The sequence below is a fragment of the Pseudorca crassidens genome, chromosome 10, assembly GCF_039906515.1.
Source record: "Pseudorca crassidens isolate mPseCra1 chromosome 10, mPseCra1.hap1, whole genome shotgun sequence".
NCBI lineage: Eukaryota > Metazoa > Chordata > Mammalia > Artiodactyla > Delphinidae > Pseudorca > Pseudorca crassidens.
In genome coordinates this window covers 104072036-104087207 of record NC_090305.1, presented here as the reverse complement: position 1 = coordinate 104087207, position 15172 = coordinate 104072036, and the positions used below count along the sequence as shown (strand labels likewise).

Below are 15172 nucleotides of genomic sequence, written 5' to 3'. Positions count from 1 at the left end.
GAGGGGGGCGAGGTCATGCTCCTCTTGTGAGAGGAGGTGGGGGAGGATGTGAGGAGGCACTAGAGCCCCCTGCTGCGGCCAGAGCTGGGGTTCCACCCGGGACCACCTGGCCTGCCGGCTCAGCCAGGCCTGCTCATAGACTCTTTCACGATCCCCTTCACATGGCATGCTGTTTGTCCTCTGCCTGCCCTTCCCCAGCAGGCTCAAGAATAAGTGCAGAGCCAGGACGCTGCCTGGCCGACTCCACTACACCTCTGTCTCCTCTCCACCAGCCCAGGAGGCCTCCAAGCTGGAACCTCCCCCTCCTCGCCCCAGGGCCCAGCACAGGGTCTGGCCCAGCATCTGCCCTGTGGATTCTGGTCAGGAGAACCAAGTGGAAATCAGTCTGGTTTGGGCAGGGAGGTCCTGGGTGCTACAGAGCTGCAAACTCCATGGGGGACCCTGAACAGAAACTCCCCCCCTGGGCCTCTGCGTCCCCCCCTACCCCACCATGCGATGATGTTGCTGCGAGGGGATGGGAGTTTGTCCCTGAGAAGTGCTCCTCTGAGGGCTGGGTGAGCGTCCACTGTCACGGTTGCTGTGTTTGGTACCTCCATTCGTGGTTGTCATGGACACGAAGGCGGCATCACCTCCCAGCCCTGCCAACTGGAGCTGAGTGCCCTCCCTGCCCTGTCAATTATTCTTTTGTGTTTCTAGCCTCCCTTAAGCTTAGTAAAATACTACCCTCCTGATAAAGTCTTGGTCTGCAGGACACTGCCCCCTCCCTTCTGGACTGTCCTTTGAGGCTCTCAGAGGCAAACAGATCGCTCCTGTCTCACTCTTAGCTTTCAAAAATTTAAGTAAAAAAGTTTTAAAAGATGATAGACACCTACAGTACAAAATTCGAACATTTCAAGGGGAAAATTGAAAAATCAGGTCTCTCTCTCGTACACCTGTGCCCCTGCCGTCTGGTCCCCTCCCATGTGGCTCCTGTATTCCCAATCCCTTGTACCTGTTTCCAGAAATACAGTATTCTGTCACCAACAGGAACCCTGCGTTTACATCACACGGATAGGACTCTCTCCACACACATTCTTTACCTTGTTATTATTTTTCTATAGCAAAAAAAAATCAAGTTGAGCAAAGTAGCCCCCAATCAACACTACTTTAAATTTTTTTTTATTTTGAAATACTTTAAGACTCACGAGAAGTTGCAAAAATAGTCCAGAGAGTTCCCGTGCACCTTTCCCCCACTTCCCCCAGCTCCTCCCACTGATAACATCTTACATAATCATAGCGCATTGTCAAAACCAGGAAATTGACATTGGTGCAGTATTGTTAACTCAAAATCAGACCTTATTTGGATTTCACCAGTTTTTACATGCAGTAATTATTTTGTTTTCTGGTACATAGTTCTGTAAAATTTTATCACATGAATAAATGTTGTAACCATGAGGATCTAGAACTGTTCCAATCACCACAAAGAAATTCCCTCATGTTAATGCTCTATAATCACACCCTTTACCAACCCTATTCCCTAGCAACTGCCGATCTGTTATCACTATATTTATGTCACTTTGACAGTGTTATAAAAATGGAATCATACAGTGTGTAACCTTCTGAGGTTGGCATTTTTTGCTCAGCATAATGCCTTTGAGGTCAGTTTAATTTGTTGCTTATCACTAATTCATTCCTTTTTATTGCTTTGTAGTATTCCATTTAATGGATGCCCCACAGTTTGTTTATTCATTCACCTGTTGAAGGACATTTGGGTTGCTTCCAGTTTCTGGTGAGTACAAATCGAGCTGATCCGAACGTTCATATACTGGTTTTTGCATGAGCCTAAGCCTTTGTTTTTCTAGGAGAAATACCCAGAAGTGCAATTGCTGAGTTGTACGGTAAGTGTACGCTTAACTGGCTAAGAAACTGCCAGTGTACTTTGCAGGTTGCTGTACCTTCTTACATTCCCGCCAGCATGTTTGAGAGTTCTAGTTGCTCTGCGTCCTTGTCAGCCCTTGATACTGTTAGTATTTTTTCATTTTAGCCATTTCAGTAGGTTTGTAGTGCTATCTCATCAGAGCCCTATTTTGCATTTCCCCAGTGGATAGCGACGTGGAACATCTTTTCTTGTGCTTGTTTGCTGTCCATCTATCATCTTTGGTGAACTCTGTTCAAAATTTTTGCCTATTTTCCAGTTGAGTTGTTTGGTTTCTTACTCCTGGGTTTAGAATGTTCTCTGTCTACTCGAGATACGAGTGCTTCTTGGGATACGGGCTTCGAAAGTACTTTATCCTGGTTTGAGGCTTGTCTTTCCATCCTCTTAACAAAGTCTCTTGCAGAGCACACATCTTTCATTTTGCTGAGGTCCAGTTTATCCCTTTTATCTTTTTATGGACAGTGCCTTTGCTGTCATGTCTAGACACCTTGCCTTTACCTTACTGTGTCCATATCAACATGTAAAGAGCTTCCTCAGTATGTCTCTGTGGCTGCAAGTATGCCAATGTACAAATCAAGCATAATTTATTTAACCATTCCCTGTGGGGACCTAGCCATCCAAACTTGTACTATGCATCAGTGCTGCGGTAAATAATTGTGAGCAGACATAATTCTTACGCTGTGGCTTCACATGCCTGCGGGATAAATTTCCGGAAGTGGGGTTGCTAGTCAAAGGGTTCGAGCATTTGTAATATCCTGGTATCTTTCCCCGGCCATCCCACTACGATGCCTGCCTGATTACTGTTCCCCCCACCTCTTACCAGTGCAGGATTTTATCAGATTGTTTGGTCCTCACCAGTTTGAGGAGTGAAGAGTGGTTCTCCGTGTGGTTTTAGTTTAGCTGTCTCTTTAAGAGCTTCCTGTGTTTTCTTTCCTGTGACTGTTTGGTTCCTCTCCTGTGGGCACTTTCCTCCCAGGCTCCCGGACTGATTGATGAGAGGAGTCCACCCTTCACTTTCTGAATGGGGTGGGCAGTGGGACGTAGGGACTCCCTCCCAGCCCAGCCCTCACTCACGCCTTGCTCCTGACCTGCTGCCCTGCGTCTCCCCCTCTGTGTGGGCTCAGTGTACCCCTCTGTGAAGTGGGGATAAGCACAGCACCTCCTCAGAGGACTGTGTAGGGCATTTCTTCTATGCGTGAAGGCACTGAGAACAGTGCCAGGCTCAGTGAGTGCTATGGAAGTGTTAGCTCTGTACTTAACTATAGTTAATAATACCGTGTTGTACATTTGAAAGATGCTAGGAGAGTAGACCTTAAACACTTTCATCACAAGAAAAAAAATTGTAACTATATGTGGTGATGGAGGTTGACTTATTGTAGCGATCATTTCCCAATATACACACATCTCGAATCATTAGGTTGTACACCTGAAACTAATTGTTGCGTGTCAATTATCTCTCAATTTTTTTAAAAAAGAAGTGGTAGCTCTTTTATTATCATCTGTAAGGACCATGACGTCAAACAGGTGTCTTCCTCCCCTCGAAATGGTCATCCAGCCCCTGCTGGACTCTCCCAGTAGGTTGTCTACAGACAACCACCAGACGGTTCCACGTTGTCATGGGAACCTCTGTGAAGGCTGCATCCTGCTGCTGGCTGTAAACCATGGCCTTCCAATTGCTCCATTCCAAGGGAGATCCCTCTGGCCATCTCCCTCCTGCGTGCCCAGTTCTGTGCCAGGGACAAGCCTGTCTGAAGCTTGACCAAGGACAGGGTGGGGACAGGGAACTGTATAGTCAAAACCAGGGAGAGAAGCTGCTTGCATGTGGCAGCTCGGGGCTCTGGAAAGTGCCTGGGTGTGAGGGTGTTGGCCTGGGTGGCATCTTAGCACGAGGTTTGTAGTCTTCCTGCTGCCCCTGGTCTTTTTCTCCGTGACCTTCTGGACCCCTCACCCTCCCAGAGACGAGGGAAGGGAGGCCCAGAGAGGACCAGTTGGAGAAGCAAGCCAGTGTCCCCACCAAGAGTATCTTGATTTGAATCTTGGCTCCTGGCTGTGTGACCTTGAGAGAGTCACTTAACCTATCTGATCCCCAGTTTCTCCATTTGTAAATAGGACTGACAATAGCATTTGCTTCCTAGAGCAGATGTGAAAACTAAGTGAGATGGTGCCTGTGAAATACTTAGCCTGGCTGGGAGAGTGCCCACTTAGCAGTGGTGGTGGTGGCGATGGTGGCAGCGGTTGCTGTGGTTATCGAGGAGGGGTCTCTTTGTACCTACTGTGCCCTCTACCTGGAGCACTTTTCTGCTCCCTCCACCTGTCCAATCCCTCCCACAGTTGGCATCCAGACCACAGAGGGCACACAGCCCCTTCCTTGTATGGTGCTGTTGGGCCAGGAAATTCCCAAACTGCCTTCACGAGAGCCTGGAAATAGAACGGCTCTTTCTGGCATCTCTTCTCTGCTGTGTTCTCCCAGGGGTGTCAGCGAGAACACCCAGGCCTCATTAACTCACGGGGCATCTACATCGTTTCACTTGCCAGAAATTCCTCACCGCCTCTTCACCAAGTGGTTGATTTCATGGGAAGCTATTACAGTGGCCACATCTTTATCAAGGTGAGCCTTCATTCCCAAGAGTTGCGGGAAGGACTCAAGCATCTGAGAAGCATCTTGGGGCCCTTCTACCAGGCAATGAAAGAGTTGGGTTTATGGTCCAGCTTCTCTATTGCATGAGTTGAGTCTCTTGCAGTTTGTTGCTTGCGACAGAAGACCTGGTCAAAGGGTAGAGGGACTTATTAATTCCTATAACTGGCAAGCCCTGGGGTTTCAGGTATGGCTGGAACCAGGTGCTCAAACGATGTCCCCTACTGACAGATGAAGAAATTGAGGCGTATAATTCACCTGGGTGCACAGCAGGACTGTCCCTTTGGTTCACTCTGGTTTCCTCTGCGATGCTTCATTCTCAGGAAGCCTTACCTTGGTTGATGGGAAGGTAGCCGCCAGCAGCTCCAGGCTGCACTTGACGAGCAGAGATAGAATGCATATTTCCCCCAAGCGTTTCAGCAGAAGTGTCACCAAGAGTTGTCACTGACCATGCTTGGGACATCTGGCCATCCCTGTACAGTGAATGGGCCAGGGGATCTGGGCTGTGAATGGTCACACCTGGGGCATCCACTCACCTCTGGTGTAAAGGTTGAGTGAGGGCTGCCCTGCTTGAGTCGCCCAGAGAGCTACATTAGGGGTCAGCTTCAGAGGTCATAGTGGGAGGCGTCCCTGGGAGTTGGAATCCTTGGGCTGGCTGTGCTGGACAGCAGAGGCCCAGGGGTGGAGCAGGGAGGAAGGGGATTCTGCTGACCCCACGGCTGGCTTGGGTAGGGGCAGGTGGGAGGAGGTGGCTGTCCCCACCAGCCCCGCACCACCCTCTCACACAAGCTCACCAACCAGGGTGCAACCCTGGCCCAGAGCTGGCATTTTCAGCCACCATTTATTAGACACCTACCACGCATCAGGGACCTTGGCCTTGTTTGGAATCCTCGCAGCAGCTCTGAGAGGGAGCAGGTATATGGCCATTTGGCAGATGGAGAAGTTCAAGTTCGTAGAGCTGGTTTGCCCAAGGTGGTGAGGGGGTAGAGCCAGACCCAGACACGCTGTGATTCAGTGTGGGCCGGGAACAGAACTGGAGTAGTTAAGCGTAGGGCAGGTTTGCAGAGGAGGGCACAGCTGGTCAAGCTGGGGCTGGGCTGTATGGGACGGGGTGAAGGGGGTCATGCGAAGTATTCAAGAAGGACAGGATGCTTCAGCACAGTCTGGAAGGATTTCCACTAGAAAAATGGCAGTGAGGAGGGTGAAGGATGTGCTAAGCAAGGGCCCAGGGTGGACACAGGCCCAGAGATGTGAGACTGCACGTGCACATGCACATGCACCTGCACTGTGTGGGGAGCTAGGAGCTGCTGGGTATTTCTGGGGTAGAATGCAGAGTGGAGGGAGAAGCTGAGGCTGGGCCCAGGGAGGGACTGAGTTAGAGTCCTTGGCCCTTAGATCCCCACGGGGGTGGCCTGTAGTGACAGAAGCTGCTGGCCAGGGAGGCTAGTAGCTGGAGCAGGGGATTCTCAGCTCATTGCTAGGACGGGAAGGTCAAGGGACAGAGACCCAAACCCAAGAGCTCACCTGTGTGGCATTTCCAGATCACCCTCCAGTGTGGGTGGGATGGGGAGGGTCCCGTCTTCCCCAGCAAGGCCCTTGGAGAATGCCCCAGTCACCAGTGAGCGTCCACTCTACGTGCTCACTCACAGGTGCCCTCACTCCCCTGGCCCTCTGAATACGCAGTAGAGACCCATAAGGGGGAGGGTAATTATCCGAATTCTTTAGAGGGGAAGCTGAGCATCAGAGAGGGAAAGCAACTTGCCCCAGGGCACACAGCCAGGAAATGGTGGAGTGGGATTCAGGCCAAGGACTCCCTGACTCTTTCTCCTCCCGGCCACCCAACACCCCTGAGCGAGCTTTAAGCCAAGCTGGCCCATTGCCACTGGGCCTCTGGAGATATCTTGAGAGACTTTCATTGAAAATGTTCGCCCTATTATTTGTTTGTTTTTTAAAAAATTATAGACCCGGGCTTCCCTGGTGGCGCAGTGGTTGAGAGTCCGCCTGCCGATGCAGGGGACACGGGTTCGTGGCCTGGTCCGGGAAGATCCCACATGCCGCGGAGCGGCTGGGCCCGTGAGCCATGGCCGCTGAGCCTGCGCGTCCGGAGCCTGTGCTCCGCAACAGGAGAGGCCACAACAGTGAGAGGCCCGCGTACCGAAAAAAAAAAAAAAATATATATATATATAGACCCAGTAAATACTCATGGTAAAATACTAAAACAGTACAGAAGGATCTAAAGTGGAAAATAAAAGTTTCCTACCTCCCTGGCCCCCATAGTAGACACCGAGGTGCCCAACCCAGAGATCCCCTGGGGGAGGGTCCTATAGAAGTGATTTTGGAGAGGTCTGAGTTTGCTCAGTCTGCCAAGCATCACCTGGGGCACAGGTTTACGTGCAGATTCCTGCCTGGGCCCTGACCCAGAGGTGCTGGCTCGTGGAGGGTGTGGGAGCATGGAGAGGGGGCTGAGAACCTGCATTGTAACCAGTGCCTCAGGGAATTCCCATGGGAACCACTGGCCTGGGAGCATCTGGGAGTTCTTCCCAACTCTGAGGTTCTGGGAAACAATCTGTGCCCGGAGGCTAGGATCAGCCACGATTACCCAAGAGCTGCTTGGTCCTCCCCTTAAGGCAGTTCTGGGGGTGGGGTGGGGATTGTAGTGTGGGCTGAGGGGTCTGAGCCTGGGGAGGACGTGAGGGGCAAGGGGAGGGGCCAGGTGAGTGGGTGGAGTGAGGGTGGGTTCCTTTAATTCCGTGTTAGTGACTGCGGAGGGATGGGGGCTGCTGGTGTGCTCCCTGCAGAGATCATCAGACTGGTCCTGCCTTCTGGGGACTGGAAGTAAAGGAAACCCACGTTCTGGGTTTGAAACCTGAGTGATGCAAAGGGAGCTACAGGCTCGGGGAGGGAGGGAAGTCTCGAAAGTTAATCCATTCGCAGAGGGAAACTGGCCCGGCCAGCACCCCGTGGGTGAAGGCCTGGAGGGGTGCCCTTCATGTGGGGCAGTGGTGGGCTGGCACTAGGGGTGTGTGTGGAAAGAGGCATGAAGCGTGTGGGGTGGTGGCTGACAGGACGGATGTGGGTGTGGATGTGGAAGGCACGAGGAGCAGAGCCAGGGGCTGCCTGTGGGGGAAGGTGAAGGGCGTTGGGAGGTAAAAGTGTGAGCACTTTCCGTGTTGGTTACAGCTCGGCTGGACGGAGGCCTGAGACTCTAGTCTCTTGAGCCCAGTCCTTCGTATTAACAGAGAATATCTGCTGAGTACTTGCTGTGTTAGGATCGCTGATGCCTTTACCCAGTGTGGCTAATGGTGGACTTTCTGGCAGCCTGACAAGCCATTGCAGGATATGTTTTGGTCCAGGAGGCTGATCCCTGCCATCTGACCACACCTGGACCCCGGGGACCTGGGGCCAGGAGACTGCCCGAGGTCACACAGTAGCAGTTGGCAAACTCTGAATTGGAACCAGGGCCTCTCAACTCTGAACCAGCCACTTGGCAATGGGTGGCAGATGCATAGCACGGAGCACGGCTTTCTAATCAATCCTGCTGCCTTGGACTTGGCCTTGGATCCTTTATAACAGGGGTCCCCAACCCCCAGGCTGTAGCGGTCCACGGCCTGTTAGGAACTGGGCCGCACAGCAGGAGGTGAGCGGCGGGCAAGCAAGTGAAGCTTCGTGTGCTGCTCCCCACCGCTCTCCATCGCTCGCATTACCGCCTGAACCACCCCACCCCAGGCCCCCCACCACCCGTCCATGGAAAAATTGTCTTCCACGAAACCGGTGCCTGGTGCCAAAAAGGTTGGGGACCGATGCTTTATAACATGTGCACGGGCAGCCTCCACCAGGCACTGAACGCTGGCTCTGGAAGCCAGATCACAGGCTGAATTTTTAGTGACAGGTGCCAAGATGCAGGGGCAATGGAGCAATCCCTCACACAGGTAGTGGTGGCTGAGATGGTCCAGCTGCGGCACAGGTCCAGTTGTCGCCCCTTCCACTTTCTCTGTCCAGGCTTTTTCCTGTTTCTAAGCCTTTTCCTCCAGTCTTCCTAAAGATTCCATGAGTACCTGACATCCTTCCCATAAATTCCTTTTCATCCTACAATGGCCAGTCTTGGCCTCATTGCCTGCACCCGTGAGCCCTGCTGGTGCACATGGGAAGTGGGTTACTTAACCTCTCTGTGGCTGGGTTTCCTCATGTGAGATACAGGAACAATCATAATAGTACCTCTTTCACAGTGCTGAGCCGAAACAATCCATGCAGAGAGCTCAGCACAGTGCCCACACACAGCAAGTGCTCAATACACATTAGAGACAGATTAGAGACACATTAGAGACAAATTAGAGACACATTAAAGACAAAACTAAGGTCCTTAAAGCCAGGTGTGTCTTTGTGCCCTTTAAAGTTACCCCAGGGAATTCCCTGCTGGTCCAGTGGTTAGGACTCGGTGCTTTCACTGCCAAGGGCCCAGGTTCAATCCCTGGTCAGGGAACTAAGATCCTGTAAGCCATGTGGTGTGGCCAAAAATAATAATAATGATAATAATAATAATAGTTACCCCATAACCCCAAAGGGCTACACCCACCTGTCAAGGGATGCTGGAAGTGGTAGCAAAGACGATGCTGACAACAGCTAACACTTCGTGGTATGTTTTTACTGCCAGGCCCTGTTCTAAGTGCTTTACAAATGTATCTCATTTAACCCTCATAGTCACACCAGGAGAAAGGAACTATTATTTCCTCATTTTACAGATAGAACATCAAGTAAGGTGCAGAGAGCTGAAGTGACTTGCCTGAGGTCATGTGAACTGTAAGCAGTGCGGTGGGGTTTGACCCCAGCAATCCAGATCCAGAGTCTATGGCAGGAGGATGAAGCTGTGGAGACCACAGCAGATGCTCCATGGTGGTTGCTTGTGTGCAAGGCAGCCCAGATAGAGGGGAAAGTCCCTGCCTCCATGCCCACGGGAAGCAGCAGGCCTGGCAGCCCTGGCTGAGTCGCCAGCTTTAGATACTGGGGATTCGGGCCCATGGTCAGAGCCATCCTTGGTGGGAAAATGTGGTTCCGGGGGGACTGCTTCTGCCCCCCGTGGCTGCTGCCCTGTGAGGGCCCAGCAGTCCCACTCCAGGGCAGGAACACAGCCTCCCAGAGAAGGCGCCCACCTGCCCCAAGCCCCTGGGCCTGGCATGCTGCCGTCTGCCCTGCAGACACTGGTTTGTGCCCAGGAAGCAGCAGGTAGCCGGATGTGACCACTGTGGCTCAGAGGGCTGAGGTCACTTGCCTGGGGCCGCACAGCGACTTGGTGGTGGAGCCAGGACTTGAACGCATGCCTGCCAGCTCCAGGGCCCCTGGCTGTAACCGAAAGGAGCATGTGGCATCTGTTAGGCTCACATCTGGCTGACAGTGGCTTGTCTCTGTGTCCTCTTATAACAAACAGTAAAAAAGCCCATCACTGACATTTATGGGCTGTTAGTTACTGCGAGCAGGCCCCGCACGGTGACATCATTTAACTCCCCCAACCACCCTCAAAGGGCCGGAACATTTTTACGCCTGTTCGCAGAAGAGAAGACTGAGGCATGCGACAGCATGGTAGCAGAGCGGATGCGTGCTTTCCTTGCCTGCCTAGCATTCTTTACCCCTTTTTCTGGGAGGGGCACCCCAGTTTCCACAGCCTCAGCATTGGCTGTCTGGTCAAGACTGTCAGTCAGGTGCCCTGTTCTCCTCTAGGACCTGGGCACGTGACCCAGGCTTGGCGGGTCAGACTCTCTCTCGGGGGATTCTGACTCTTGAGTCCTGTGACACGTCTTCTCCTTGAAGACTCTGTCTGCAGGTCCTTGCCCCTAGGCCCCCTCACCTGAGCCCCGCTGATTTTGAGACTTTGATTCCAAGAGTGACCTCCTGTCCTTCCAAGAAGGCCCCGTATCTTTGGCTGGAATCAGCTGAGCCTCTTCTGTTGCTTGCAGGCCAGAGTCCTAGCTAATACGAGGGCACGCCCGAAGGTCATGTGGGTAGCGCAGGACTCATACCAGATGGCCTGACACAGAGTCCAGTCTTGGCCGCTACTGGGCTGGGGCCTCTCAGGTACCTGGGTCCCAGGGACATCACCCACAATGTCTGTGACATTTGCATTCCCTACCACAATAAAGCCACACTGCCTTTGTAATGGGAAATGTCTTAAACTACACAGAAGCGGATTTTCATTGTCCTCAGTTTTCAGGTCTTCACAAACTGCACAGACCAGATCCTGGTACCCAAGGCAGGTATGTGCCCCAGTTTCAGATACTCACCTGAAGGCCATTTGTCTCCTTGTCACCACCCAGACCTTTGCGCAGAGCCCCCCACTGCTCCGGAGTCGTTGGCAGAACCGGGGCCAGCAGGACCCTCTGCAGGGGTCAGGGTGGATGGGGTCCAGCGTGACAGAGCTTCTGAGAACCCAGGAGATCTGCTTGCTCTGTCTCCGTAGCTTTGGCCATTCTCATCCCAACTCCACATTTTTGTCATACCCCCGTCGCTCCTGTACAATCATTTTCTTAATATTTTGTGTTCAGTTGTCATTTATTCATTCTTTACTTAAGGTCATTAAAAAATTTCGAAGACTTCATTCATATCTCTGCTGGAAAGGGCACTGGAACACTGTGCACAAGTAGAACGCGGCAGTGCCCAGAAAACCACGCGCATCACAATCCAACCCGACACTGAGGCTGCCCAGGGCGCCAGGCCAGCCAAGTCATTGCCAGGGAGGTCTGCAGGGTTTAGCGAAGGGTGCCAGATGCCCAGCACCGCACCAAGCCTTCCTCCCTGCACGTAATCAGAAAGGAGGGTTCAACGGGAGTCAGAAAAGAATCACTCTCTGCGTGTGCACTGATGTCATCTAAGGCCATGTTGTGTGCTTCACATTTCGGGACACATGGTCCTCATGCCTGGTGAAAACAGAGAGGGAAAGCATCTTATCCAAGTCTACACAGCACATCAGAGAACAAGAAGCTGGAGTGGGGCCATCCTATTTACATTCTGGCTCTTTCTGTGGCACCTCGGTTTCTCCCTTTAAAGCATTTCAGATGCTCCCTGCAGCTCCTGATGGTCTGGGACCACATTTTAATCTCCAGCATCCACTCCCCTTCCATCTGTTGGGTTTGGGCCCTCCCCTGCGTCCCCCACACCCACAGCACGCACAGCACCAGTTGGTGTGGGCTCTGCAAATGCAAACTCATTTAAATGTCAGCTGGAGCAACACGAAGCTAGCAAGGCAAACAGGTGACAAAAATAGATGTGACAATCACAGTATCCTAGACTGTCAGCGGGTGCTTCCAGGCCTTCTTAACCCTTCCTGGGGCAAGTAGCCCTTGAAGAATCACGATAACTCGGGCCTCCCACCTAGAGAGCACTCGCAAACACACTCACACACACACACAATGTTGCCAGTGACTTTGGAGGGGTCGCGGGCCCATCCCACCTCGATACCTCACGTTTCTTACTTGTCTCATGGCCTGGGGTTCCAAGAAAGAATTTGTTTGCAAAAAGCGGCCTGATGCCAAGTATTTGGAGATGACCAGTCTCGGTGACTTTTCAGGCAGCTCCCCGTTGATGAGCCATGCAGAAGGGCTCAAGTCCTTGAACCAGAGCAGCCGTTCAGGGTCCACCCTTTGTAACCAGAAACTTCACCCCCCGACTTATCTCCCATGGATGAAGAGCCTTGGGGGTTTATCTTAAAGGCGGGGGCACTTCTGTAGAGTCTGTAAAACTCTGACCACTTTGAAGAGGATCCAAGGTGAGATGTCAGCAAGGGAGGGGACACCGGTCTCCATTCCCGGCCTCCGGGGCCATGACCCCTCTCCTGCCTGCACAGTCCCAGGACACCATCTGCACAGAACACAAAAGCAGCCACGCCCTTGGGCTTATGCAACTTCAAGGTCCTGGCCAAGGTCCTGAGTGGCCTTCATGTGTGTGCCTTGCCTTTGTTCTCTCAGTCCCACATCTGCACACAAGGAGAGCGCCAGCAGTTGGGACTGCAACCAGCCCCACACCACGCTCTCCTCCTTGTTCTAGGACTTCCCATGCATCAGGTCTTGGCATGGCCCCATTTGAAACCTTCTCTGTTGTCACGTGGCTTTGTTTCTTAGCAAGGATTTGGGTAAAAAGATGTCCCCCTCCCCCCGACAGGAAGTGGTAGGGACAGAAGCTGAAAAATAGGGCTGGAGAGAGAGGCCCCTGGGACAGGAAGGATGGAGGAGTGATGAGAGGGGAGTGAGGGATTGTTGAAAGTGGCCTGCAGGGAGAGGAGAAGTACCCACGATGGCAGCTGGCCAGGTAGCCACAGTCTGAGGACTGAAGTAGTGGGGGACAGGTATGGGGGGCCTCGTGGCTGGGAAGGGGCAATTTCAACTTGAGACTGGGGGCCACCATGAAACCCAATCCAGAGGCTCATGGCACGGTGCTAATGTCCTCGGGGAGCTGGCATGGTGCAGGCTGGGCTGAGAAGCCAGCTCCCGTGGCAAGCTGGGCCAAGAGGCACATCCTGCCTGCTGGGTCCCTGCCATGGCCCTTTTATCCCCTTGGGTTTCCTGCACTGTGTTTGCTGTAGAATGTGTTCCCTGGCCAGGACCATTGGGTTCTGATGTACCACCAGGCTCAGGGTCTGAGGAGGACAGATGCCCACCCTTGGGGGCCTCAGTTTCCTCATCATCTCCAGTAATGCTGGGGGTCAGAGATGGGTGCTGGGTGTGGAGGGTCCATCCAGGGTCAGGGAGTAGCCCACGTGCCTCCTCCTCGCAGCCTGCCGACCCAGAAGATGCCCTCCTTGAGCCCACAACTTAGAGGCTGCAAACTCAAATGCCTGTGTCCTTTGGGAACAAGGGTACATTGCTGGCTGGTGGTGCATGTTCAGCCCCGGGCCCATTCCTCCCATTGCTGAGAGGCAGGCAAGCATAGACTCTGGAGCCTCTGGGTCCAAATCTTGATTCTGCCACTTACCAGCTGTGAACCTCTGCATCTCAGTTTCCTTATCTGTAAAGGGATGGATAAAGCACAAGATACATCATTGGCAAATAGCACCTTCTGTTCTCTTCCTTTGCACACATGGCAGACATTACTAATTGATTAAAACATCAGTTTTCTCCTTTCCACCGAGGAAAACGTTGCAAAATGATCAAGAAAATTCTTTCTCACTGAGCCTCAGAATCTTGCTCTGTGTCCAGAGCTCCAGGTAGCTACTCCCAATAGAGAAGATTTGGCATTTGAGATGAAACCATTTGCCATCCCTCTTATAATGCCTATAGGGCACAATTCCTGGCACATAACTTGTTTAAATGTTCTGTATACGTGTCAGTTACCGTTCAGAATCTACTCATTGCAGAAATCCTTGTCCAATATCCCTAACTTCTGCTTACTCCCTTCCAGTGACAGGGAGCTCACTACTTACCTGGGCTTGCCATTCTATTGCTGGACAGTTTGGATGATTAGGAAGTTCTCAGATCTCCCTCCTTGCACCTCCCTTTTCCCTTAAATAGTCTATAATTTTATGGCTAAGTGCTTCCTCCTTTCCTGGATTAGCTGTCATTACGGATTGAGGTGATTTATTTTTAGGTGATATATTTGAACCACCTGATGAGTAAAACCTCTCAGCTTGCATGCATTTGATCCCAGACTAGCTAAGCAGCTTCAGTATTTGATGGACATGCTTGGGGGAGTGTGTGTGTGTGTGTTAGAATGCGTGGGTGACGGGGAGAGATTGAGAGAGGAAAGACAGAGTGAGAGAGAGAATGTACTTTAAAGCCTCATGATACACCAGGCCAATGTCACTTCTTATATAAGCCTAATAACTTCTACGAGGATTGGGGCTGCATTCAGGGCCCCATCATTAGCCGATTAAGCCTGATTATTCCAAGGGGAGGGACAGCAGAGAGGGATGTGAAGTTACATAACTCTCCATTTATTTGGATTTAATCCACGCTTCTAAATTTAGGAGCTGAAAGGCTTCAAAGATGAGCCATGTCGTTTGGAGGTGGTGCTAGCTACAAGGGGGCCCAGTGAGTGTTGGAGCCCCAGGGTGCCCACAGGCGAGCTGGGGCTTCTTTGCAGGGGGCAGCTCAGGGGCCTCATCTCCTGGTGCCGGGAGAATGTGTGGGAAGCCAGGGCTGCCGGGACATTTCACACCCGCAGCAGGTACAGAGGCAGTGGCCAGGGTGGGGGAAGTGTGACACTCGGGGTGGACAGAGTGGTGATGACAGGTGAACCAGAACCCAATGTCCTGATGGGCGGGGCAGTTCTAGAAAAACCTGGACAGTCGTGGTCACCCCTGGGCTACAGCCATGTTCATATGTGTAGTTAAGTGTGGCCACTTGCAAACGGATCTCCTTTCTCTGGGGCTCAGAGCTTTCTGCAGGGGCCTGGAGAACTGCCGCCCCCCCTCCCCCGTCACTCAGGTTGTGCATTGCACAAGGGCACCGCCGCTAAGTGCGCACCTCTCACATCAAAGAGAGCACAGAGTCACATATGTATGAGGACAGTTTTTAACAGGTGGCCTCAAAGGATGCTCTAACAGAATTGTTATTACAACGCTTTTCTGGAAGCTGGAAGTCAAGTGTCTTGAGCAAAGGGAGCCTTTTTCTGATTTGCACAAAGGCAGTGGATGGGCAAGC

The 15172-nt window shown here is 52.2% G+C and overlaps 1 long non-coding RNA gene across 1 annotated transcript; it reads right to left on the bottom strand.

The window, feature by feature from the left end:
- Positions 1–11021: 11021 nt before the first annotated feature.
- LOC137233153 (uncharacterized) lies at positions 11022–14067 on the bottom strand. The gene is made up of 3 exons (XR_010947324.1): positions 13954–14067; positions 13506–13538; positions 11022–11455 (listed from the first exon to the last, which is right to left on the bottom strand). It is a non-coding gene; the product is annotated as an uncharacterized lncRNA (long non-coding RNA).
- Positions 14068–15172: the final 1105 nt, after the last annotated feature.